General features: G+C 37.3%; 3 non-coding genes across 3 annotated transcripts; all 3 read left to right on the top strand.

The window, feature by feature from the left end:
• Positions 1–790: 790 nt before the first annotated feature.
• LOC148549100 (small nucleolar RNA R71) lies at positions 791–898 on the top strand. The gene has a single exon (XR_015897688.1). It is a non-coding gene; the product is annotated as a small nucleolar RNA R71 (small nucleolar RNA).
• A 15,302-nt stretch (positions 899–16,200) lies between these two features.
• Positions 16,201–16,308, top strand: LOC148549099 (small nucleolar RNA R71). The gene has a single exon (XR_015897278.1). It is a non-coding gene; the product is annotated as a small nucleolar RNA R71 (small nucleolar RNA).
• A 7,907-nt stretch (positions 16,309–24,215) lies between these two features.
• On the top strand, positions 24,216–24,323 carry LOC148549098 (small nucleolar RNA R71). Its single transcript, XR_015898865.1, has one exon. It is a non-coding gene; the product is annotated as a small nucleolar RNA R71 (small nucleolar RNA).
• The last annotated feature ends 3,172 nt before the right edge of the window (positions 24,324–27,495 follow it).

Genomic DNA, 27,495 nt, shown 5'->3' with positions numbered 1-27,495 from the left:
AAGGTCCAGGCATGGCCGAATGGCCAGCCCCTCTGATCTAAGAACCAGGCGTCCAACGATCAAAGATGTCTAATACAATAGTAAAAAGGTCTTATTTATAATAAACTAGCTACTAGGGTTTACAGAAGTAAGTAATTGATGCATAAATCCACTTCCGGGGCCCACTTGGTGTGTGCTTGGGCTGAGCTTGAGTGTTGCACGTGTAGAGGTCCTTCTTGGAGTTGAATGCCAGCTTTTGTGCCAGTTTGGGCGTTGAACTCCACTTTGCAACTTGTTTCTGGCGCTGGATGCCAGAATTGGGCAGAGAGCTGGCGTTGAACGCCAGTTTGTGTCGTCTAAACTTGGGCAAAGTATAGACTATTATACATTGCAGGAAAGCCCTGGATGTCTACTTTCCAACACAATTGCAAGTGCGCCATTTCGAGTTCTATTGGATGTGCGCCAATTGGATGTCTGCGTAAGAAGCCTCTTGAGTACTGTTGGATGCAGCTTGCATTCCATTCAGACTCTGAGAAATCATATTGACTTGCTGAGTCAATATTTTGTTCTGAGCCAATATGGCATTCAGAGTATCAACTTCAAGAACTCCCTTCTTCATAGGCGTCCCATTACTCACAGGATTCCTCTCAGAAGTGTACATGAACTGGTTATTAGCAACCATGTCAATGAGTTCTTGAGCTTCTGCAGGCATTTTCTTTAGGTGAATGGATCCACCTGCAAAAGTATCCAATGACATCTTTGATAACTCATATAAACCATCATAGAATATATCCAGGATGGTCCATTCTGAAAGCATGTCAGAAGGACACTTTTTGGTCAACTGTTTGTATCTTTCCCAAGCTTCATAGAGGGATTCACCATCTTTTTGTTTCAAGGTTTGAACATCCACTCTAAGCTTGCTCAGCTTTTGAGGAGGAAAGAACTTGGCTAAGAAAGTCGTGACCAGCTTATCCCAAGAGTTCAGGCTGTCTTTAGGTTGAGAGTCTAACCATATTCTAGCTCTGTCTCTTATAGCAAAAAGGAAAAGCATGAGCCTGTAGACTTCAGGATCTACTCCATTAGTCTTAACAGTATCACAGATCTGCAAGAATTCAATTAAGAACTGAAAAGGATCTTCAGATGGAAGTCCATGAAACTTGCAGTTCTGCTGCATCAGAAAAACTAGCTGAGGTTTCAGCTCAAAGTTGGTTGCTCCAATGGCAGGAATGGAGATGCTTCTTCCATGTAAATTGGAATTAGGTGCAGTAAAGTCACCAAGCATTCTCCTTGCATTATTGTTGTTGGGTTCGGCTGCCATCTCCTTTATTTGTTCAAAATTTTCAATAAGATTGTCTCTGGATTGTTGTAATTTAGCTTCTCTTAGTTTCCTCTTCAGAGTCCTTTCAGGTTCTGGATCTGCTTCAACAAGAATATTCTTGTCTTTGCTCCTGCTCATATGAAAAAGAGAGAACAGAAAAATAATAATAATAGGGGTCCTTTTTACTACAGTATAGAGGTCCCAGTGTGAGTAGAAGAAAAGAAGAAGAAGAAATTCGAACACAGATGGAAGAGAGGGTTCGAATTTGGGTGAGATGAAGTGTTAATAGATGAAAAAATAAATAGAAGGAGATGAGAGAGAAGGAGAATTTTCAAAAATAATTTTTGAAAAAGAGTTAGTGATTTTCGAAAATAGTTTTTGGAAAAGGTTAGTAGTTTTCGAAAATTAAGATTTAAAAATTGAAGTAATTAGTTAATTAAAAAGAAATTTTGAAAAAGAGGGAGATATTTTCAAAAATTGGAGAGAGAGAGAGTTAGTTAGATAGTTTTGAAAAAGATAAGAAACAAACAAAAAGTTAGTTAGTTAGTTGAAACAAATTTGAAAGGATAAGAAGTTAGGAAGTTAGAAAAGATATTTTGAAATCAAATTTTTGAAAAAGATAAGATAAGAAGATATTTTTGAAAAGATATGATAGAAATTAGTTTTTGAAAAAGATTTGAATTTTAAAATCACAATTAATGACTTGATTCACAAGAAATCATAAGATATAATTCTAGAACTTAAAGTTTGAATCTTTCTTCACAAGTAAGTAACAAACTTGAAATTTTTGAATCAAAACATTAATTGTTATTGTTATTTTCGAAAATATGATGTAAAATTAGGAAAAAGATTTTTGAAAAATGTTTTTGAAATTTTCGAAAATAACTAAGAAAAGTGAAAAAGATTTGATTTTTGAAAAAGATAAGATTTTTAAATTGAAAATTTGATTTGACTCATGAAAACAACTAGATTTTAAAAATTTTTGAAAAAGTCAAATCTAATTTTCGAAATTTTAAGAGAAAAAGGTGAAGATATTTTTTTTTTATTTTTGAATTTTTATGATGAGAGAGAAAAACAAGAAAAATGATGCAATGCATGAATAGTTATGGATCAAAACAATGAATGCATGCAAGAATGCTATGAATGTCAAGATGAACACCAAGAACACTATGAAGATCATGATGAACATCAAGAACACATTTTTGAAAAATTTTTAATGCAAAGAAAACATGCAAGACACCAAACTTAGAATTCTTTAATGCTTAGACACTAAGAATTCAAGAATGCATATGAAAAACAAGAAAAGACACAAAACATGCAAATGCAAAGATCAAACAAGAAGACTTACCAAGAACAACTTGAAGATCATGAAGAACACTATGAATGCATGAATTTTTTTTCGAAAAATGCAAGATGAACATGCAATTGACACCAAACTTATAACATGACTCAAGACTCAAACAAGAACACAAAAATATTTTTGATTTTTATGATTTTATGATTTTTTTGTATATATTTTTTTTCGAAAATTATTATGAAAAATAAAAATAAGGATTTCAAAATCTTTAATATGAATTCCAGGAATCCTGTACTCTTTAGTCTAAAGCTCCAATCTGAGGGTTAGACATGGCTTAATAGCCAGTCAAGCTTTAGAATGGATCTACATCCATTCTGGTGATTAGTTGAAGACCAATCCCAAAGGAGTTTGGGTATGGATTTTTAGCCAGATAGGATTCAACATGTTACCATGAAACTCTAGAATTCATTCTTGAAAGTTTTGAAGCCATAGAATAATTTATTTTTGAAAACATTTTTTTTTAAATTTTTTTCGAAAACAAAGGAGAAATTTTTGAAAGAATTTTTGAAAAATTTTTGAAAACTTTTTGAAAAGAAAACGAAAAGAAAGTTACCTAATCTGAGCAACAAGATGAACCGTTAGTTGTCCAAACTCGAACAATCCCCGGCAACGGCGCCAAAAACTTGGTGCGCAGAAATTGTGATTACACTTTGATTATGTAAAATTCATCGCTCTTTCTTTTCCTGGTAATGGCGCCAAAAACATGATGCCAATACCATGGTTCACAACTTCGCACAACTAACCAGCAAGTGCACTGGGTCGTCCAAGTAATACCTTACGTGAGTAAGGGTCGAATCCCACGGAGATTGTTGGTATGAAGCAAGCTATGGTCACCTTGTAAATCTCAGTCAGGTGGATATAAAATAGTAATGGGGTTTTCAAAAATAATTAATAAAATAGGGATAGAAATACTTATGTAAATCATTGGTGAGAATTTCAGATAAGTGAATAGAGATGCTTTCGTTCCTCTGAACCTCTGCTTTTCTACTATCTTCATCCAATCAATCTTACTCCTTTCCATGGCTGGCTTTATATAATGCATCACCATTGTCAAGGGCTACTTTCGGTCTTCTCTCGGGAAAATGATCCAAATGCCCTGTCACGGCATGGCTAATCGTCTGGAGGCATCACCCTTGTCAATAGTTACATCCTATCCTCTCAGTGAAAATGGTCAACACACCCTGTCACGGTACGGCTATTCATCTGTCGGTTCTCGATCATGCTGGAATAGGATTTACTATCCTTTTGCGTCTGTCACTATGCCCAGCAATCACAAGTTTGAAGCTCGTCACAGTCATTCAGTCATTGAATCCTACTCGGAATACCACAGACAAGGTTTAGACTTTTCGAATTCTCTTGAATGCCGCCATCATTCTAGCTTACACCACGAAGATTCCGATTAAGAGATCTAAGAGATACTCAATCAATCTAATGTAGAACGGAAGTGGTTGTCAGGCACGTGTTCACAGGGAATGATGATGATTGTCACGTTCATCACATTCAGGTTGAAATGTGAATGAATATCTTAGAAGCGAAATAAGATGAATTGAATAGAAAACAGTAGTACTTTGCATTAATCTTTGAGGAACAGCAGAGCTCCACACCTTAATCTATGGAGTGCAGAAACTCTACCGTTGAAAATACATAAGTGAAAGGTCCAGGCATGGCCGAATGGCCAGCCCCTCTGATCTAAGAACCAGGCGTCCAAAGATCAAAGATGTCTAATACAATAGTAAAAAGGTCCTATTTATAATAAACTAGCTACTAGGGTTTACAGAAGTAAGTAATTGATGCATAAATCCACTTCCAGGGCCCACTTGGTGTGTGCTTGGGCTGAGCTTGAGTGTTGCACGTGTAGAGGTCCTTCTTGGAGTTGAACGCCAGCTTTTGTGCTAGTTTGGGCGTTGAACTCCACTTTGCAACTTGTTTCTGGCGCTGGACGCCAGAATTGGACAGAGAGCTGGCGTTGAACGCCAGTTTGCGTCATCTAAACTTGGGCAAAGTATGGACTATTATACATTTCTGGAAATCCCTGGATGTCTACTTTCCAACGCAATTGGAAGCGCGTCATTTCGAGTTTAGTAGCTCCAGAAAATCCACTTTGAGTGCAGGGAGGTCAGAATCCAACAGCATCAGCAGTCCTTCTTCAACCTCTGAATCTGATTTTTGCTCAAGTCCCTCAATTTCAGCCAGAAAATACCTGAAATCACAGAAAAACACACAAACTCATAGTAAAGTCCAGAAATGTGAATTTAACATAAAAACTAATGAAAATATCCCTAAAAGTAACTAGATTCCACTAAAAACATACTAAAAACAATGTCAAAAAGCGTATAAATTATCCGCTCATCAAACCTCAAGTCAAAGAGCCTCCTTCCAAGACGTTTGAATTTGATGTTGAGGAGGGTGTACAACCCCCAAGGCATATCATGGTTGTAGAGGAAGAGGTTAATGTTGCAGAAGCGTGTCAAGAGGTGGAGATCATCACAGAGGAGCCCAAGAGAGTGAAGCATACATTGGCAAGGCCGCCACTGGAGATACTTCCCCCTAAGCCATTACCATCCAACACAATATTCAAGTGGGTAAAATTCTTATCCTTAAAATGTATATTCCACTTGAATATGGTCTGCTTGAAATGGATGGACAACTTAGAGCTATCTATGGTCTTAAGAGTAAAAGAGAGATGGTGAGCAATTGGCAACACCATCCTAGGTTCGTTATGGTTGGAAGCTCAAGACCTAATTGCAAGGGTTGGTATAATTCTCAATTGAATGGATCTAGGAGGATGTTTGGGTGCTTACATGAAAATTCCAAGGCTAAACTACCCGGTTGGTACCATGATTATCCACTTACAGACGGGTGTAGGAATAAGATTTGGGGTCCGGGAATACATAAGGATCAAATTTGGGAGCCACTAGCTTGTGAAGAACTCCATCAGAGCTTGGAGTTATTAATTTTGAAGAGTGGAGCTTATTGGAAGTCCAAGCATTGGTGGATATTCAGAGATGAGTTCAAGCACAAGCCTCCATGAAAAGGGGCTCACCAAATGTCCAACTTAAGGACTTTAACTAAAAGTGCTAGGTGGGAGACAACCCACCATGGTATGATCTTTCATTTTTATTCTTAGTTTTATTTTATTTTATTTTTATTAGTGTTCATTCATAATTTCTGCATAATCATCTGCATTCTGCATAAAAAAAAAACCCAACCCACGCGTGCGTGTAGGCCACGCGTGGGCGTCAATTCCCAATTTTGCCATCCCATCCAACGAACAGAAAGTTGTGATGGAATCGTGTGGCTGGTGTGCTCTGCGCACAAATCAACCCACGCATACGCGTCTAGGACGCGTGCGCGTCACTTGCAACCTAGGAAATTCACGCGTACGCGTCACGTACGCGCATGCGTGGATATGGCAATCAGCGTAAATAGCGTGCTGAACAGAGAGTTGTGATGGTCTGGGGCTGGCACTGTGCTAGAGGCACAAAATCACCTCATGCGTACGCATCCCTGACGCGTGCGCGTTATTTCGCTTTCAGACCACCCACGCGTATGCGTGGGCGACGCTTATGCGTCAAATGGCCAACTCAGATGTCACGCATACGCGTGATGCACGCGTGCGCGTCACGCCCTGTTTTTCAATTCTTACTTCTTTCTTCTCTCCTTTCTCCTTCTTTCCTCTTCATTTCTTACTTTCTTCTTCTTCTTCATCTCTTTAACTTCTCATCCTTATTCACTTTTATTCTATTTTACTTAATTCATTTGCATACTTTCATTCATTGCATTTTAATTTTGTGCATATTTTTATTTTCTTCTCTAAGTTATTATTATACCATTGGTGTTAAACGGTTCTTATTCAACTGATTGCATCTCTTTTACATCGTGATTGCTTCGTGCCTTGTTTTATATTGTTGGGTGATACTAATTATCTATCAATGCCAATCTTTTTATGATACCTGTATTCCTTTTGCATTGACATGAATTTATATTGTCTTTCATTATCTATTGTCTCTTCCCCTTTGTTGTAATTTTTGCACTATTGATATGCCATGTGATTCTACTGTTTTCTCACTTGCATGTTGTAGCTACTATGTACTTGAGACTCTCGTTGTTTGGCATTAACCCACCCATATTTTCTTTGTTTTCTATCTTTATTTTTGGGTTACTTTTCTCCCATTTTTCTTTCAGGATGGCCACCAGGAAGGGAAACGGAAAACTTTTACATGGGGCGACAAACAAGTCCATCTGCACAATCTTTGGAGAAAAGCATCAGTTGGAGCAACCCGTCCACTTACACATCTTAGCATACACCGAGGACGGTGCAATCTTTAAGTGTGGGGAGGTCGATACCGACTTCCGTGGGTTAGTTATTTCTTACTTCAACACCATTGTTTAATTTTCATTGTTAACTTAGTTGTTAAATTGCATGTTTGATTGCATGTTTATTGATTTTGTGCATGTTCTTCTACCACTACTTGATTGGAGTAATGAGTTTCCTTTAAAGACCCTCTTTATAGCATTTCCCTAATTTAAATTGAAAATTTGTGCTAAATTTTTTTGAAGATTGTAATTTGGAACATGAATTATAGCTAAGAACACACAAACTGTGAGATTTGAGCTTGATTATATGGTTGCATTATTTAACCATGAGTTTTTATTCTTGTATGTTTTCTTCTCTATGATTGTAATATATAGTTTGTTCCATTCTATATATCCATTATTTAGTGTATTTGCATGCATACATATGATTGAGGCCATCATTTGTTATTAGCTCACTTATCCCAAATAAACCTACCTTTTTCAATTACCTTTGTTCGCCACCTTGAGCCTTTTAATCCCCCTTGTTCTATATTTTACCACATCACTAGCCTAAAGCAGAAAAACAAATCAATTACCCCAAATTGAATCTTTGGTTAGCTTAAGATAGAGATTGTGTGTCAATTAAGTGTGGGGAACTGTGGGAACTTGGGTTGATGAAGGTGTATAGTGTTTTATTGACAAAATATTGGGAATTTGGGTACCTACTCATGTGAGACCAGAAAATGTAACAACCCATGTGCATTGATATGTTATATTTATCTTTACCTTAATTAAAAAAAAAACAAATAAAAAATATTCAAATAAATAAATAAATAAGGGGACAAAGTTACCCCAATGTTAAGTTTAATAAAAGATCAATGCATATGTGATAAAATTAAAGAAAAGTTTATGATGAGTATGTGATGCAAAAGTGGAAATTTTGGGTAGCTAGGCATGATTTTGGAATTACATAGAGTGTGTGTGTATGTTAGGTGAAAGCTTAGGTTAATCAAAGATTCATATTTTAGCTCACTTGGCCATACATATATCCTCACCCTCACATTAGCCCCATTATAACCTTGCAAAGACCTCATGATGTTTGCATTGGTGTACTAAATAATTGTTGATTGGTTAGATGAAGAACAAAGTTTTAGAAAGCATGACTAGAGAAGAGTAGAGTGATCAACCCTAGACACTTGAGAGATTAGAGTGCATATACACTACCAGTGAGGGTTCAATGCTTGATTCTATGTTCCCTGCTTTCATGAGCTATCTTCTTACAAGTTTACTTGTCTTTTATTGTGTGATTTAAATTAGTGGAATCTGATTTGTTTTTGTCGTGGGAACTTATTTACTTTTTAACCAAGTGGACAGAATCATCTTAGCATATAGTTGCATTCATAGGTTGCATCTCATGCGTCATACTTTCCCCCATTCATTCTTTATATCTCCTTGAGCTTAGCATGAGGACATGCTAATGTTTAAGTGTGGGGAGATTGATAAACCACTATTTTATGGTTTATCTTGTGCTCAATTGAGTGGTTTTTATCAAGTCTTTGCACACTTATTCATACAATTTGCATGATTTTACAATTCCTTCCTAATTATGTTCTATGATTGAAAACTTGCTTCCTAAGCCTTTAAATTGTATAATTTTAATCTCCTTTATACCATTCGATGCCGTGATCTATGTGTTAAGTGTTTTCAGACATTATAGGGCAGGAATGGCTTAGAGGATGGAAAGGAAGCTTGCAAAAATGGAAGGAACATAAGAAACTAAGGAGACAACCAGTGAGGAGCGACGCGCACGCATCGCTCACACGTGCGCGTGAATTGGAGTTTGCACGGTGACGCGTACGTGTACCTGACGCATACGCGTGACATGCAAAGATGACCATCGACGCGTACGCGTGACTGACGCGTACGCGTGACATGCGCCACGTGCAGAAGGTGCAGAAGTCGCTGGGGGCGATTTTGGGCTGGTTTTGGACCCAGTTTTCGGCCCAGAAAACACAGAATAAAAGCTGCAGAGTGGGGGAATCAATCATCAATTCATTAACACAACTTTCATTCACATAATTTTAGGTTTTAGATGTAGTTTTCTAGAGCTCCTCTCTCTAGGTTTTAGGATTCTTAGTTTAGTTCTTCTCAATTTCAGATTTCTACCTTAGTTTAATTTAGTTTTCTCTTATACTCTTATTAGTTCTAGCCCTTTAGTTATCTATTTCTCTTGTTGGTTTATTTATTTTCCCAATTTGGTTTACGAATTCTCATGTTAGATTTCATTTTCTATTTAATACAATTTGAGGTATTTCATATTTATGATTGCTTTCTCCAATTTATGTTATTGATGCTTGCAATTGGTTGCGTAGGTTTTATTATCTCTGATTGCTTTTCTATGTTTTTATGTTATGCCTTCCAAGTATTTGATAAAATGCTTGGGAGGGTTTTAAGTTAGATTTTCCCCCTCTCAGCTTTGGTTGAGTAATTAAAAATTCTTGAGTTATCAAACTCCTTTGTTGATTGATAATTGAAAGTTGCTAATTGACTTGAATTTCACTAACTCTAGTCTTTCCTTGGAAGTTGACTAGGACTTGAGGATTCATATTGATTTATCCATTTGACTTACCTTCATAGTTAGAGGTTAACCAAGTGGGAGCAATGGACAATTGATGTCACAATTGATAAGGATAGCTAGGATAGGACTTCTAATCCTCATACTTTGCCAAGAGTTTTCTTAGTTATTAGTTTATTATCTTATCATTTACTTTCCTTGTTCCTTATTTGAAAAACCCAAAAGGATACTTTTCCATAACCAATACTAACTACACCTCCTTGCAATTTCTTGAGAGAAGACCCGAGGTTTGAATACTTCGGTTATTATTTTTATTGTGTTTGCTTTAGTGACAAACAATTTTTTTTGTATGAAAGGATTCTTTGTTGGTTTAGAAACTATACTAGCAAGGAGAATTTATTGTGAAATTCTAAACCGTCAAAAATCCGTTCATCAATGAGCAGAAATTAAACAAGCAATAAAGAAAGGGGAAGATGAGAATAGGGAGGATTCATTGGAGTTAGGAGATGTTATATTCTCTGGATCAATTCTCATATCATCTCTTCCTCAATCATGCAACTCATTGACCTCTTGGCAATCATGAGTGATTGAATCCCAATTTCTTGGTAATTCAATCTCTCTAATCTTGATCAATAGCCAATTACTTGGTCTAATTGCTCACAAAGAGAGATGAAGTTGTTTCCTGATTATACCACACATCCTCATGGATCCAAGTAATGGGTAGATCTAGCGTCACAATTATCTAATCCTAAAACCCAGATTCACTCAATGTGAGAAAGGATTTCAAGCATGGTTTTATGATTCCTCTTCCAAGGTTCACATAAAACCCAAATACATTCAATCTTTTTTCCAAGACAATTGAATGCTAGAAATAAAGATCGAAATTCTTTCTAGTAAATCAAAGAGAGATGAGGAGAAGAAGAAATTCAATTTACAATTGATCCATCAAATACAACAGAGCTCCCTCCCCTAATGAGAGGGAGTTTAGCTACTCATTGCTCAAGAGATGGAGTGAAAGTGAAAAGTGAAGTGAGAAGCTCCAAAACCAAAAGTACAAAAATGAAGTAAAGTAAAGGTCCCCCAAAAGATAAGCTATTCAGTACCCTTTGAGGGGTACTTATACTACTCCTATTTTTGGAATTAAAAATTACAAAAAGAAATGAAAATATCCTAATTAACCATTTTGATCCCCATTTCTGATTGCTGGCGTGGCGATTGGCGTGCCATGCCCCTTCAATGCTTCCCATTCAACTCCCTTGGCGTGCCACGCCTAAGACTGTCGTTCCACGCCTTCGATGATACTTTTCCTTCAGCCTCTGGAGGAATGAATTAGCGTGCCACGCTGGTATGCAAAATTGTTACTCAGAGGTTGTAAAATTTGTTGTTCGTTCTCTCCCTGGCAATGGCGCCAATAACTGGTGCACAATACCATGGTCCAAACATAACTTCACAACTTTGCACAACTAACCAGAAAGTGCACTGGGTCGTCCAAGTAATAAAACCTTACGTGAGTAAGGGTCGATCCCACGGAGATTGTTGGTATGAAGCAAGCTATGGTCACCTTGTAAATCTCAGTCAGGCGGATATCAAATGGTTATGGAGTTTTCAAATTATAATAAATAAATAGAAAATAAAGATAGAAATACTTATGTAATTCATTGGTGAGAATTTCAGATAAGCGTATAGAGATGCCTTCGTTCTTCTGAACTTCTGCTTTCCTGCTGTCTTCATCCAATCAGTCCTACTCCTTTCCATGGCAAGCTTTCTGTAAGGGCATCACCGTTGTCAATGGCTACATCCCATCCTCTCTGTGAAAATGGTCCAAATGCTCTGTCACGGCATGGCTAATCATCTGGAGGTTCTCAATCATACTGGAATAGGATTTACTATCCTTTTGCGTCTGTCACTACGCCCAGCACTCGCGAGTTTGAAGTTCGTCACAGCCATCCCTTCCCAGATCCTACTCGGAATACCACAGACAAGGTTTAGACTTTTCGGATCTCAGGAATGACCATCCATAGGTTCTAACTTATACCACGAAGATACTAATAACTCGGACTCGGTCCCCTGTATTAGATATCTAAGAGATACTCATTCTAGCTTGGTTGCATGTAGAACGGAAGTGTTTGTCAGGCACGCGTTCATAAGTGAGAATGATGATGAGCGTCACATAATCATCACATTCATCATGTTCTTGGGTGCGAATGGATATCTTAGAAGCGGAATAAGTTGAATTGAATAGAAAACAGTAGTACTTTGCATTAATTAATGAGGAACAGCAGAGCTCCACACTTTAATCTATGGAGTGTAGAAACTCTACCGTTGAAAATACATAAGTGAAAGGTTCAGGCATGGCCGAGAGGCCAGCCCCCAAAACGTGATCACAGGATCAAAAAATACAATCCAAAGATGTTCCAAAAGATTATAAGATGTCTAATACAATAGTAAAAAGTCCTATTTATATTAAACTAGTTACTAGGGTTTACAGAAGTAAGTAATTGATGCATAAATCCACTTCCGGGGACCACTTGGTGTGTGCTTGGGCTGAGCTTGAAGTTTACACGTGGAGAGGTCATTCTTGAAGTTTACTCTGGCTTGTGACATGTTTCTGGCGTTTAACTCAGACTGCAGTGTAGAACTGGCGTTCAACGCCCTTTTGCATCGTCTAAACTCGGCCAAAGTATGGACTATTGTATATTTCAGGAAAGCCCTGAAAGTCTACTTTCCAACGCAATTGGAAGCGTGCCATTTTGAGTTTTGTAGCTCGAGAAAATCCACTTTGAGTGCAGGGAGGTCAGAATCCAACAGCATCAGCAGTCCTTCTTCAACCTCTGAATCTGATTTTTGCTCAAGTCCCTCAATTTCAGCCAGAAAATACCTGAAATCACAGAAAAACACACAAACTCATAGTGAAGTCCAGAAATGTGAATTTAACATAAAAACTAATGAAAACATCCCTAAAAGTAACTAGATTCTACTAAAAACATACTAAAAACAATGCCAAAAAGCGTATAAATTAGCCGCTCATCACAACACCAAACTTAAATTGTTGCTTGTCCCCAAGCAACTGAAAATCAAATAGGATAAAAAGAAGAGAATATACTATAAATTCCAAACTATCAATGAAACATAGCTCCAATCAGATGAGCGGGACTTGTAGCTTTTTGCCTCTTGATTAGTTTTGGCATCTCACTTTATCCATTGAGGTTCAGAATGATTGGCATCTATAGGAACTCAGAGTTCAGATAGTGTTATTGATTCTCCTAGTTCAGTATGTTGATTCTTGAACACAGCTACTTTATGAGTCTTGGCCATGGCCCTAAGCACTTTGTTTTCCAGTATTACCACCGGATACATAAATGCCATAGACACATAACTGGGTGAACCTTTTCAGATTGTGACTCAGCTTTGCTAAAGTCCCCAATTAGAGGTGTCCAGGGTTCTTAAGCACACTCTTCTTTTGCTTTGGACCTTGACTTTAACCGCTCAGTCTCAAGTTTTCACTTGACACCTTCACGCCACAAGCACATGGTTAGGGACAGCTTGGTTTAGCCACTTAGGCCAGGATTTTATTCCTTTAGGTCCTCCTATCCACTGATTCTCAAAGCCTTGGATCCTTTTTATTTACCCTTGCCTTTTGGTTTTAAGGGCTACTGGCTTTTTGCTCTTGCCTTTTGGTTTTAAGAGCTTTTGGCTTTTTCTGCTTGCTTTTTCTTTTTCTATATTTTTTTCGCCATTTTTTTTCTCTTTTTTTTTCCTGCAAGCTTTGTATTCACTGTTTTTTCTTGCTTCAAGAATTATTTTTATGATTTTTCAGATTATTAAATAACATGTCTCCTTGTCATCATTCTTTCAAGAGCCAACATATTTAACATTCATAAACAACAACTTCAAAAGACATATGCACTGTTCAAGCATTCATTCAGAAAACAAAAAGTATTGTCACCACATCAATATAATTAAACTAAGTTCAAGGATAAATTCGAAACTCATGTACTTCTTATTCTTTTGAATTAAAAACATATTTTATTTAAGAGAGGTGATGGATTCATATTCACTACTTTAAGGCATAGACACTTAGACCCTAATGATCATGTAATAAAGACACAAACATAGATAAACATTTAACATAAGAAAATGAAAAGCAGAAAATTTAAGAACAAGGAATGAGTCCACCTTAGTGATGGTGGCGTTTCCTTCTTGAGGAACCAATGATGTCCTTGAGCTCTTCTATGTCTCTTCCTTGTCTTTGTTGCTCCTCCCTCATAGCTTCTTTGATCTTCTCTAATTTCATGAAGGATGATGGAGTGCCCTTGATGTTTCACCCTTAGTTGCTCCCAATAATTGTGTAGGGGAAAATGTATCCCCTGAGGTATCTCAGGGATCTCTTGATTTGCAGTCAAATGTTCTACCACTGAGCTATAGATCCTTTACATGAATCTCTCCATCTCCCATGACTTGGAGGTGGAAGCTTTTGTCTTCCCTTTTCTCTTCTCTCTTTTTTTTGGTTTTTTTTTTTTTGAGGTTCCTTTGGCCTTAGGTGCCATCAATTGTTATGGAAAAGCAAAATAAGCAATGCTTTTACCACACCAAACTTAGAATGTTGCTCGCCCTCGAGCAGGAGAAGAAAGAATAGATGAAGAAGAAGATGTGGAAGAAACTAGGATTATGAGGAGGGAAGGTGGGGATCCTGTGGGATTCAGCGCCAGCTTCATGCTCTGTTCTGGCGTTGAATGCCAGCCAGATGCTCCTTACTGGCGTTTAAACGCCAATAAGATCCTCCTCCAGGATGTGATTTTTCTTCTGCTGTTTTTGATTCCGTTTTCAATTTTTATATTTATTTTATGACTCCACATGATCATGAACCTAATAAAACATGAAATAACAATAAAAATAAATTAAAATTAGATAAATAAAAATTGGGTTGCCTCCCAACAAGCACTTCTTTAATGTCAATAGCTTGACAGTGGGCTCTCATGAAGCCTCACAGATGTTCAGAGCATTGTTGAGACTCCCCAACACCAAACTTAGAGTTTGGATATGGGAGTTCAACACCAAACTTAGAGTTTGGTTGTGGCCTCCCAACACCAAACTTAGAGTTTGACTGTGGGGGCTCTGGTTGACTCTGCTTTGAGAGAAGCTTACTGTGCCTCTTTTCCATGTTTACAGAAGGATGCCCTTGAGTTTTAAACTCAAGGGAGTCCTCATTCAATTGAAGGACTAGTTCACCTCTGTTAACATCAATCACAGCTCTTGCTGTGGCTAGGAAGGGTCTTCCAAGGATGATGAATTCATCCTCATCCTTCCCAGTATCTAGGATTATAAAATCAGCAGGGATGTAAAGGCCTTCAACCTTTACTAATATGTCCTCTACTTGTCCATAAGCCTATTTTCTGGAATTGTGTGCCATCTCTAATGAGATTTTAGCAGCTTGTACCTCAAAGATTCCCAGTTTCTCCATTACAGAGAGTGGCATGAGGTTTATTCCTGACCCAAGGTCACATAGAGCCTTCTCAAAGGTTATGGTGCCTATGGTACAAGGTATTAGGAACTTTCCAGGATCTTGATTCTTCTGAGGCAATCTCAGTTGATCCAATGCATTTAGTTCATTAGTGAACAGGGGAGGTTCATCTCCCCAAGTCTCATTACCAAATAAATTGGCATTCAGCTTCATGATTGCACCAAGGAACTTGGCAACTTGTTCTTCAGTGACATCCTCATTCTCTTCAGAAGAAGAATACTCATCAGAATTCATGAATGGCATAAGGAGGTTCAATGGAATCTCTATGGTCTCTAGATGAGTCTCAGATTCCTTTGGTTCCTCAAAGGGGAACTCCTTATTGATCACTGGACATCCCAGGAGGTTTTTCTCCTTGGGATTCACGTCCTCCCCTTCCTCTTTGGATTCGGCCATGATGGTTATATCAATGGCCTTGCACTCTCCTTTTGGATTTTCTTCTGTATTGCTTGGGAGAGTACTAGGAGGGGTTTCAGTGATTCTTTTACTCAGCTGGCCCACTTGTGCTTCCAAATTTCTAATGGAGGACCTTGTTTCATTCATGAAACTCACGGTGGCCTTAGATAGATCAGAGACTAAGTTTGCTAAATTAGATGGATTCTGCTCAGAATTCTCTGTCTGTTGCTGAGTGGATGATGGAAAAGGCTTGCTATTGTTAAACCTGTTTCTTCCACCATTATTAAAGCCTTGTTGAGGCTTTTGTTGATCCTTCATGAGAGATTTGAGTGATTTCTCCATGAGGGATTATAGGTGTTTCCATATGGTTCACCCATGTAATTCACCTCTGCTATTGCAGGGTTCTCAGGATTATAAGCTTCTTCTTCAGAAGATGCCTCTTGAGTACTGTTGGATGCAGCTTGCATTCCATTCAGACTCTGAGAAATCATATTGACTTGCTGAGTCAATATTTTGTTCTGAGCCAATATGGCATTCAGAGTATCAATTTCAAGAACTCCCTTCTTCTGAGGCATCCCATTACTCACAGGATTCCTCTCAGAAGTGTACATGAACTGGTTATTGGCAACCATGTCAATGAGTTCTTGAGCTTCTGCAGGCGTTTTCTTTAGGTGAATGGATCCAACTACAGAAGTATCCAATGACATCTTAGCTAATTCAGACAGACCATCATAGAATATATCCAGGATGGTCCATTCTGAAAGCATGTTAGAAGGACACTTTTTGGTCAGTTGCTTGTATCTCTCCCAAGCTTCATAGAGGGATTCACCTTCTTTCTGTCTGAATGTTTGAACATCCACTCTAAGCTTGCTCAGCTTTTGAGGAGGAAAGAACTTGGCTAAGAAAGCCGTGACCAGCTTATCCCAAGAGTTCAGGCTATCTTTGGGTTGAGAGTCCAACCACACTCTAGCTCTGTCTCTTACAGCAAAAGGGAAAAGCATGAGCTTGTAGACTTCAGGATCTACTCCATTAGTCTTAATAGTATCATAGATCTGCAAGAATTCAGTTAAGAACTGAAAAGGATCTTCATATGGAAGTCCATGAACTTGCAATTTTGTTGCATCAGAGAAACTAGCTGAGGTTTCAGCTCAAAATTGTTTGCTCCAATGGTAGGGATAGAGATGCTTCTTCCATGTAAATTGGAATTTGGTGTAGTAAAGTCACCAAGCATTTTCCTTGTATTATTATTATTTTCGGCTGCCATCTCCTCTTTCTGTTCAAAAATTTCTGAAAGGTGCTTGCTGGATTGTTGTAATTTAGTTTCTCTTAGTTTCCTCTTCAGAGTCCTTTCAGGTTCTGGATCTGCTTCAACAAGAATATTCTTGTCCTTGCTCCTGCTCATATGAAAAAGGAGGGAACAAAAAAAATAATAATAGGGATCTTTTTTACCACAGTATAGAGGTCCCCTTATGTGAGTAGAAGAAGAAAAGAATGTAATGTAAAGAAGGGAAGAAGAGAAAATTCGAACACAGATGGAAGAGGGGGTTCGAATTTGGGTGAGATGAAGTGTTAGTAGATGAATAAATAAATAGAAGGAGATGAGAGAGAAAGAGGATTTTCGAAAATAAAATTTTAAAAAGGGGTTAGTGATTTTCAAAAATTAGGAATAAAATCAAATTAAAATAAAAAATTGAAACAATTAGTTAATTAAAAAGAATTTTTGAAAAAGAGGGAAGAGATTTTCGAAAATTAGAGAGAGAGAGTTAGTTAGGTAGTTTTGAAAAAGATAAGAAACAAACAAAAAGTCAATTAGTTAGTTGAAAAAGATTTGAAAGTCAATTTTGAAAAGATAAGAAGATAAGAAGTTAGAAAAGATATTTGAAAAACAAATTTTTGAAAAAGATAAGATTTTAAAAAAGATATGATAGGAAGATATGATTAGAATTAGTTTTGAAAAAGATTTGATTTTTAAAATCATAATTAATGACTTGACTCACAAGAAATCACAAGATATGATTCTAGAATTTAAAGTTTGAATCTTTCTTAACAAGTAAGTAACAAACTTGAAATTTTTGAATCAAAATATTAATTAATGAGAATATTTTCGAAAATTATAAGATAAAATTAAGAAAAGATTTTTGAAAAATATTTTTAAAATTTTTGAAAATAAATAAGAAAAATGAAAAAAATTTGATTTTCGAAAAAGATTTTGAAAAAGATAAGATTTTTAAATTGAAAATTTGATTTGACTCATAAGAACAACTAGATTTTAAAAATTTTTGAAAAAGTCAATCCAAATTTTCGAAATTTATGAGTGAAAAAGGGAAAGATATTTTTTTGATTTTTGAATTTTCAATGATGAAAGAGAAAAATATGAAAAAGACTCAATGCATGAAAATTTTGGATCAAAACAATGAATGCATGCAAGAATGCTATGAATGTCAAGATGAACACCAAGAACACTTTGAAGATCATGATGAACATCAAGAACATATTTTTGAAAATTTTTATATGCAAAGAAAACCGCAAGACACCAAACTTAGAAATCTTTCATGTTCAGACACTATGAATGCAAAAATGCACATGAAAAACATGAAAAGGCACAAAACAAGAAAACATCAAGATCAAACAAGAAGATTTACCAAGAACAACTTGAAGATCATGAAGAACACCATGAATGCATGATTTTTTTTTTTCGAAAAATGCAAGATGAACATGCAATTGACACCAAACTTAAAATCTGACTCAAGACTCAAACAAGAAACACAATTTTTTTTGTTTTTTATGATTTTCTAATTTTTTTGGTATTTTTCGAAAATTATTTGAAAAAAAAATAAGGATTCCAAAATTTTTAATATGAATTCCAGGAATCTTTAATGTTAGTCTAAAGCTCCAGTCCAGGAATTAGACATGGCTTACTAGCCAGCCAAGCTTTCAGTGAAAGCTCTGGTCCAAAACACTAGACATGGCCAATGGCCAGCCAAGCTTCAGCAGTACAAGCAATTGCCTAACATGTGGAGGCCTCAGTCCAAAAGAATTTAGACATGGCTCTACAGCTAGCCAGGCTTCAACATGCTTCATGAAACTCTAGAATTCATTCTTAAAATTTCTGAAGAACATAATTATTTTTTTTTTTGGGAAAAACGAAAAAGAGGAAAATATTTTTGAAAAATTTTTTGAAAACTTTTTGATAGTAAAATAAGAAGAAAATTACCCAATCTGAGCAACAAGATGAACCGTCAGTTATCCAAACTCGAACAATCCCCGACAACGGCGCCAAAAACTTGGTAATGCGAAAATTGTTACTTAGAGGTTGTAAAATTTGTTGTTCGTTCTCTCCCTGGTGGTGCGCGGAAGTTGTGATTACACTTTAATTATGTAAAATTCATCACTCTTTCTTTCCCTGGTAATGGCGCCAAAAACATGATGCCAATACCATGGTTCACAACTTCGCACAACTAACCAGCAAGTGCACTGGGTCGTCCAAGTAATACCTTACGTGAGTAAGGGTCGAATCCCACGGAGATTGTTGGTATGAAGCAAGCTATGGTCACCTTGCAAATCTCAGTCAGGTAGGGTTAAATGTGATTGGATTAGATAATTAAAAGATAAATAATAAAGGATAGAAATACTTATGTAATTTATTGGTGAGAATTTCAGATAAGCGAATAGAGATGCTTTCGTTCCTCTGAACCTCTGCTTTCTTGCTATCTTCATCCAATCAGTCTTACTCTTTTCCATGGCTGGCTTTATGTGATACATCACCATTGTCAATGGCTACTTTCGGTCTTCTCTCGGGAAAATGAGCCAAATGCCCTGTCACAGCACGGCTAATCGTCTGGAGGCATCACCCTTGTCAATGGTTTCATCCTATCCTCTCAGGGAAAATGGTCAACGCACCCTGTCACGGCACGGCTATTCATCTGTCGGTTCTTGATCATGCTGGAATAGGATTTACTATCCTTTTGTGTCTGTCACTAACGGCCAGCAATCGCGAGTTTGGAGCTCGTCACAGTCATTCATTCATCGAATCCTACTCGGAATACCACAGACAAGGTTTAGACCTTCCAGATTCTCTTGAATGCCGCCATCATTCTAGCTTACACCACGAAGATTCTGATTAAGAGATCTAAGAGATACTCATTCAGTCGAAGGTAGAACGGAAGTGGTTGTCAGGCACGCGTTCATAGGGAATGATGATGATTGTCACGTTCATCACATTCAGGTTGAAGTGCGAATGAATATCTTAGAAGCGAAATAAGATGAATTGAATAGAAAACAGTAGTACTTTGCATTAATCTTTGAGGAACAGCAGAGCTCTACACCTTAATCTATGGAGTGTAGAAACTCTACCGTTAAAAATACATAAGTGAAAGGTCCAGGCATGGCCGAATGGCCAGCCCCTCTGATCTAAGAACCAGGCGTCCAAAGATGATCAAAGGATCAAAAGATAATCCAAAGATAACTAATATAATAGTAAAAGGTCCTATTTATAATAAACTAGCTACTAGGGTTTACAGAAGTAAGTAATTGATGCATAAATCCACTTCCGGGGCCCACTTGGTGTGTGCTTGGGCTGAGTTTTAACTTTCCACGTGCAGAGGCCATTTGTGGAGTTGAATGCCAGGTTTTGATCCATTTCTGGCGTTCAACTCTGGTTTTTGATCCTTTTCTGGCGCTGGACGCCAGAATTGGGCAGAGAGCTGGCGTTGAACGCCAGTTTGTGTCGTCTATTCTTGGCCAAAGTATGGACTATTATATATTGCTGGAAAGCCCTGGATGTCTACTTTCCAAAATCCAACAGCATCAGCAGTCCTTCTTCAACCTCTGAATCTGATTTTTGCTCAAGTCCCTCAATTTCAGCCAGAAAATACCTAAAATCACAGAAAAACACACAAACTCATAGTAAAGTCCAGAAATATGAATTTAACATAAAAACTAATGAAAACATCCCTAAAAGTAACTAGATTCTACTAAAAAACATACTAAAAACAATGCCAAAAAGCGTATAAATTATCCACTCATCACAACACCAAACTTAAATTGTTGCTTGTCCCCAAGAAACTGAAAATCAAATAGGATAAAAAGAAGAGAATATACTATAAATTCCAAACTATCAATGAAACATAGCTTTAATCATATGAGCGGGACTTATAGCTTTTTGCCTCTTGAATAGTTTTGGCATCTCACTTTATCCATGGAGGTTCAGAATGATTGGTGTCTATAGGAACTTAGAGTTCAGATAGTGTTATTGACTCTCCTAGTTCAGTATGATGATTCTTGAACACAGCTTCTTTATGAGTCTTGGCCGTGGCCCTAAGCACTTTGTTTTCCAGTATTACCACCGGATACATAAATGCCACAGACACATAATTGGGTGAACCTTTTCAGATTGTGACTCAGCTTTGCTATAGTCCCCAATTAGAGGTGTCCATGGTTCTTAAGCACACTCTTCTTTTGCTTTGGACTTTGACTTTAACCGCTCAGTCTCAAGTTTTCACTTGACACCTACACGCCACAAGCACATGGTTAGGGACAGCTTGGTTTAGCCACTTAGGCCAGGATTTTATTCCTTTAAGCCCTCCTATCCACTGATGCTCAAAGCCTTGGGATCATTTTTATTTCCCCTTGTCTTTTGGTTTTAAGGGTTATTGGCTTTTTGCTCTTGCCTCTTGGTTTTAAGAGCTTTGGCTTTTTCTGCTTGCTTTTTCTTTCTATTTTTTTCGCCTATATATTTTTTTTCTCTTTTTTTTTCTGCAAGCTTTGTTCTTTGCTGCTTTTTCTTGCTTCAAGAATCATTTTTATGATTTTTCAGATTATCAAATAACATTTCTCCTAGTCATCATTCTTTCAAGAGCCAACATATTTAACATTCTTAAACAACAACTTCAAAAGACATATGCACTGTTCAAGCATTCATTCAGAAAACAAGAAGCATTGTCATCACATCAATATAATTAAACTAAGTTCAAGGATAAATTCGAAACTCATGTACTTCTTGTTCTTTTGAATTAAAACATTTTTCATTTAAGAGAGGTGATGGATTCATAGGACATTCATAACTTTAAGACAGAGTTACTAACTACTAATGATCATTTAATGAAGACACAAACATAGATAAACACATAACATAGAAAACGAAAAACAGAAGAAATAAGAACAAGGAATGAATCCACCTTAGTGATGGTGGCATTTCCTTCTTGAGGAACAAATGATGTCCTTGAGCTCTTCTATGTCTCTTCCTTGCCTTTGTTGCTCCTCCTTCATTGCTTTTTGATCTTCTCTTATTTCATGAAGGATGATGGAGTGCTCTTGATGTTCCACCCTTAATTGTCCCATATTGGAACTTAATTCTCCTAGGGAGGTGTTGATTTGCTCCTAATATTTATGTGGAGGGAAATGCATCCCCTGAGGTATCTCAGGGATCTCTTGATTTGCAGCCACATGTTCTACCACTGAGCTATAGACCCTTGAGATGAATCTTTCCATCTCCCATGACTAGGAGGTGGAAGCCTTTGTCTTCCCTTCCCCTCTTTTAGAGGTTTAGGTGCCATCAATGGTAATGGAAAAAAAAAAAGCTTATGCTTTTACCACACCAAACTTAGAATGTTTCTCGCCCTCGAGCAAAAGAAGAAAGAATAGAAGAAGAAGAAGATATGGAGGAGATGGAGGGATGTGTGTATGGATGTGAGTGGTGAATAGAAAACAGAAGGGATTGTCATGAATGGAAAAAGAGAGGGTGAGGTGGGTAGGGATCCTGTGAGGTCCACAGATCCTGAGGTGATCCTGTGGGATCCACAGATCCTAAGGTGCCAAGTATTTACATCCCTGCACCAAATTAGGCATGTAAAATGCCCTTGCACACAACTCTGGGCGTTCAGCGCCAGGTTGGTGCCCATTTTGGGCATTCAACGCCCATTTGTTGCCGTTTCTGGCGTTGAACGCCAGAACCATGCTTGTTCTGGGCGTTCAGCGCCAGGATGCTGCCCATTTTGGGCGTTCAGCGCCAGAACCATGCTCTATTCTGGCGTTGAACGCTAGACAGGTGCTTCTTTAATATCAATAGCTTGATAGTGGGCTCTCATGGAGCCTCACAGATGTTCAGAGCATTGTTGAGACTCTCCAACACCAAACTTAGAGTTTGGATATGGGAGTTCAACACCAAATTTAGAGTTTGGTTGTGGCCTCCCAACACCAAACTTAGAGTTTGACTGTGGGGGCTTTGTTTGACTCTGCTTTGAGAGAAGCTTTTTTTGCTTCCTCTCCATGGATGCAGAGAGAGATCCTTGAGTTGTAAACACAAGGTTGTCCTCGCTCAATTGAAGGATTAATTCTCCTCTGTCCACATCAATCACAGCTCTTGCTGTGGCTAGGAAAGGTCTTCCTAGGATGATGGATTCATCCTCTTCCTTTCCAGTATCCAGGACTATGAAATCAGCAGGGATGTAAAGGCCTTCAACCTTTACTAACACGTCCTCTACTTGTCCATAAGCCTGTTTTCTTGAATTGTCTGCCATCTCTAATGAGATTTTAGCAGCTTGCACCCCATAGATTCCCAGTTTCTCTATTACAGAGAGGGGCATGAGGTTTATTCCTGAACCAAGGTCACACAGAGCCTTAAAGATCATGGTGCCTATAGTACAAGGTATTATGAACTTTCCAGGATCCTGTCTCTTCTGAGGCAATGTCAGTTGATCCAGATCACTTAGTTCATTGATGAACAAGGGAGGTTCATCTTCCCAAGTTTCAATACCAAATAATTTGGCATTCAGCTTCATGATTGCACCAAGAAACTTGGCAGTTTGCTCTTCAGTAATATCCTCATTCTCTTCAGAAGAGGAATACTCATCAGAGCTCATGAATGGCATAAGGAGGTTTATGGAATCTCTATGGTCTCTAGATGAGTCTCAGATTCCTTAGGTTCCTCAGAGGGAAGCTCCTTATTGATCGCTGGACGTCCCAGGAGGTCTTCCTCCTTGAGATTCACGTCCTCTCCTTCCCTTATAGGTTCGGCCATGGTGCTTATGTCAATGGCCTTGCACTCTCCTTTTGGATTCTCTTCTGTATTGCTTGGGAGAGTACTAGGAGGGATTTCAGTGATCCTTTTACTCAGCTGGTCCACTTGTGCTTCCAAATTTCTAATAGAAGACCTTGTTTCATTCATGAAACTTATAGTGGCCTTGGATAGATCAGAGACTAAGTTTGCTAAGCTAGATGGATTCTGCTCAGAATTCTCTGTCTGTTGCTGAGTGGATGATGGAAAAGGCTTGCTATTGCTAAACCTGTTTCTTCCACCATTATTAAAGCCTTGTTGAGGCTTTTGATCCTTCCATGTGAAATTTGGATGATTTCTCCATGATGGATTATAGGTGTTTCCATAAGGTTCACCCATATAATGCACCTCTGCTATTGCAGGGTTCTCAGGATCATAAGCTTCTTCTTCAGAAGAAGCCTCTTGAGTACTGTTGGATGCAGCTTGCATTCCATTCAGAATCTGAGAAATCATATTGACTTGCTGAGTCAATATTTTGTTCTGCGCCAATATGGCATTCAGAGTATCAACTTCAAGAACTCCCTTCTTCATAGGCATCCCATTATTTACAGGATTCCTCTCAGAAGTGTACATGAACTGGTTATTAGCAACCATGTCAATGAGTTCTTGAGCTTCTGCAGGCGTTTTCTTTAGGTGAATGGATCCACCTGCAGAAGTGTCCAATGACATCTTAGATAACTCAGACAGACCATCATAGAATATATCCAGCATGGTCCATTCTGAAAGCATGTCAAAAGGACACTTTTTGGTCAGTCCTTTGTATCTCTCCCAAGCTTCATAGAGGGATTCACCTTCTTTTTGTCTGAAGGTTTGAACATCCACTCTAAGCTTGCTCAGCTTTTGAGGAGGAAAGAACTTGGCTAGGAAAGCCTTGACCAGCTTATCCCAAGAGTTCAGGCTATCCTTAGGTTGAGAGTCCAACCATATTCTAGCTCTGTCTCTTACAGCAAATGGGAAAAGCATGAGCCTGTAGACTTCAGGATCTACTCCATTAGTCTTAACAGTATCACATATCTGCAAGAATTCAGTTAAGAACTGAAAAGGATCTTCAGATGGAAGTCCATGAAACTTGCAGTTCTGCTGCATCAGAGAAACTAATTGAGGTTTCAGCTCAAAGTTGTTTGCTCCAATAGCAGGAATGGAGATGCTTCTTCCATGTAAATTGGAATTAGGTGCAGTAAAGTCACCAAGCATCTTCCTTACTTTATTATTATTTTCGGCTGCCATGTCCTCTTCCTGTTTGATAATTTCTGACAGGTGCTTGCTGGTTTGTTGTAATTCAGCTTCTCTTAGTTTCTTCTTCAGAGTCGTTTCAGGTTCTGGATCTGCTTCAACAAGAATATTCTTGTCCTTGCTCCTGCTCATATGACAAAGAAGAGGGCACAGAAAAATAATAATAATAGAGATCCTTTTTTTTTTGTGAGTAAGGGAGAGATGTTAGTAGATGAATAAACAAATAGAAGGAGATGAGAGAGAAGAAAATTTTCGAAAATAATTTTTGAAAAGGAGTTAGTGATTTTCGAAAATGGTTTTTGAAAAATGTTAGTAATTTTCGAAAATCTTTTTTAAAAATCAAAGATTAAAATAATTAGTTAATTAAAAAGAAATTTTGAAAAAGGGGGAAGATATTTTTGAAAATTAGAGAGAGAGTTAGTTAGGTGGTTTTGAAAAAGATGAGAAACAAACAAAAAGTTAGTTAGTTAGTTGAAACAAATTTTGAAAATCAATTTTGAAAAGATAAGAAGATAAGAAGTTAGAAAAGATATTTTGAAATCAAATTTTTGAAAAAGATATGATGAGAAGATATTTTTGAAAAGATATGATTGAAATTGGTTTTGAAAAAGATTTGATTTTTAAAATCACAATTAATGACTTGATTCACAAGAAATCACAAGATATGATTCTAGAACTTAAAGTTTGAATCTTTCTTAACAAGTGAGTAACAAACTTGAAATTTTTGAATCAAAACGTTAATTGGTGATGTTATTTTCGAAAATTATGTGATAAAGATAGGAAAAACATTTTTGAAAAACATTTTTATAATTTTCGAAAATAACTAAGAAAAATGAAAAAGATTTGATTTTTGAAAAAGATTTTGAAAAAGATAAGATTTTTAAATTGAAAATTTGATTTGACTCATAAGAAACAACTTGATTTTAAAAAATTTTGAAAAAGTCAACTCAAATTTTCGAATTTGATGAGAGAAAAAGGGAAAGATATGTTTTTTTTTATTTTTTTGAATTTTTATGATGAGAGAGAAAAACAAGAAAAATGATGCAATGCATGAAAGTTATGGATCAAAACAATGAATGCATGCAAGAATGCTATGAATGTTAAGATGAACACCAAGAACACTATGAAGATCATGATGAACATCAAGAACTCATTTTTGAAAAATTTTTAATGCAAGGAAAACATGCAGGACACCAAACTTAGAAATCTTTAATGCTTAGGCACTAAGAATTCAAGAATGCATATGAAAAACACCATACAACACAAAACAAGAAAACATCAAGATCAAACAAGAGGACTTTACCAAGAACAACTTGAAGATCATGAAGAACACTATAAATGCATGAATTTTTAGAAATATGCAAGATGAACATGCAATTGACACTAAACTTATAACATGACTCAAGACTCAAACAAGAACACAAAAAATATTTTTGATTTTTATGATTTTCAAATTTTTTTTTCAAAAATTAATTGAAAAATAAAAATAAGGATTTCAAAATCTTTAATATGAATTCCAGGAATCTTGTGCTCTTTAGTCTAAAGCTCCAATCAAAGGGTCAGACATGTCTTAATAGCCATTCAAGCTTTAGAATGGATTTACATCCATTGAGGTGATTAGTTGAAGACCAATCCCAAAGGAGTTTGGGTATTGCTTTTCAGCCAGATAGGATTCAACATGTTACCATGAAACTCTAGAATTCATTCTTGAAAGTATTGAAGCCATAGAATAATTTATTTTCGAAAACATTTTTATTTTTAAAATTTTTTTTTTCGAAAACAAAGGAAAAAAATTTTTGAAGAGAAAACAAAAAGAAAATTACCTAATCTGAGCAACAAGATGAACCGTCAGTTGTCCAAACTTGAACAATCCCCGGCAACGGCGCCAAAAACTTGGTGCGCGGAAGTTGTGATTACACTTTAATTATGTAAAATTCATCGCTCTTTCTTTCCCTGGTAATGGCGCCAAAAACATGATGCCAATACCATGGTTCACAACTTCGCACAACTAACCAGCAAGTGCACTGGGTCGTCCAAGTAATACCTTACGTGAGTAAGGGTCGAATCCCACGGAGATTGTTGGTATGAAGCAAGCTATGGTCACCTTGCAAATCTCAGTCAGGTAGGGTTAAATGTGATTGGATTAGATAATTAAAAGATAAATAATAAAGGATAGAAATACTTATGTAATTTATTGGTGAGAATTTCAGATAAGCGAATAGAGATGCTTTCGTTCCTCTGAACCTCTGCTTTCCTGCTATCTTCATCCAATCAGTCTTACTCCTTTCCATGGATGGCTTTATGTGATACATCACCATTGTCAATGGCTACTTTCGGTCTTCTCTCGGGAAAATGATCCAAATGCCCTGTCACGGCACGGCTAATCGTCTGGAGGCATCACCCTTGTCAATGGTTTCATCCTATCCTCTCAGTGAAAATGGTCAACGCACCCTGTCACGGCACGGCTATTCATCTGTCGGTTCTCGATCATGCTGGAATAGGATTTACTATCCTTTTGCGTCTGTCACTAACGCCCAGCAATCGCCAGTTTGGAGCTCGTCACAGTCATTCATTCATCGAATCCTACTCGGAATACCACAGACAAGGTTTAGATCTTCTGGATTCTCTTGAATGCCTCCATCATTCTAGCTTACACCACGAAGATTCTGATTAAGAGATCTAAGAGATACTCATTAGTTCGAAGGTAGAATGGAAGTGGTTGTCAGGCACGCGTTCATAGGGAATGATGATGATTGTCACGTTCATCACA

The sequence above is a fragment of the Arachis ipaensis genome, chromosome B8 (assembly GCF_059453495.1).
Source record: "Arachis ipaensis isolate K30076 ecotype BB chromosome B8, ASM5945349v1, whole genome shotgun sequence".
NCBI lineage: Eukaryota > Viridiplantae > Streptophyta > Magnoliopsida > Fabales > Fabaceae > Arachis > Arachis ipaensis.
This window is presented reverse-complemented; position numbering and strand designations above follow the sequence as displayed.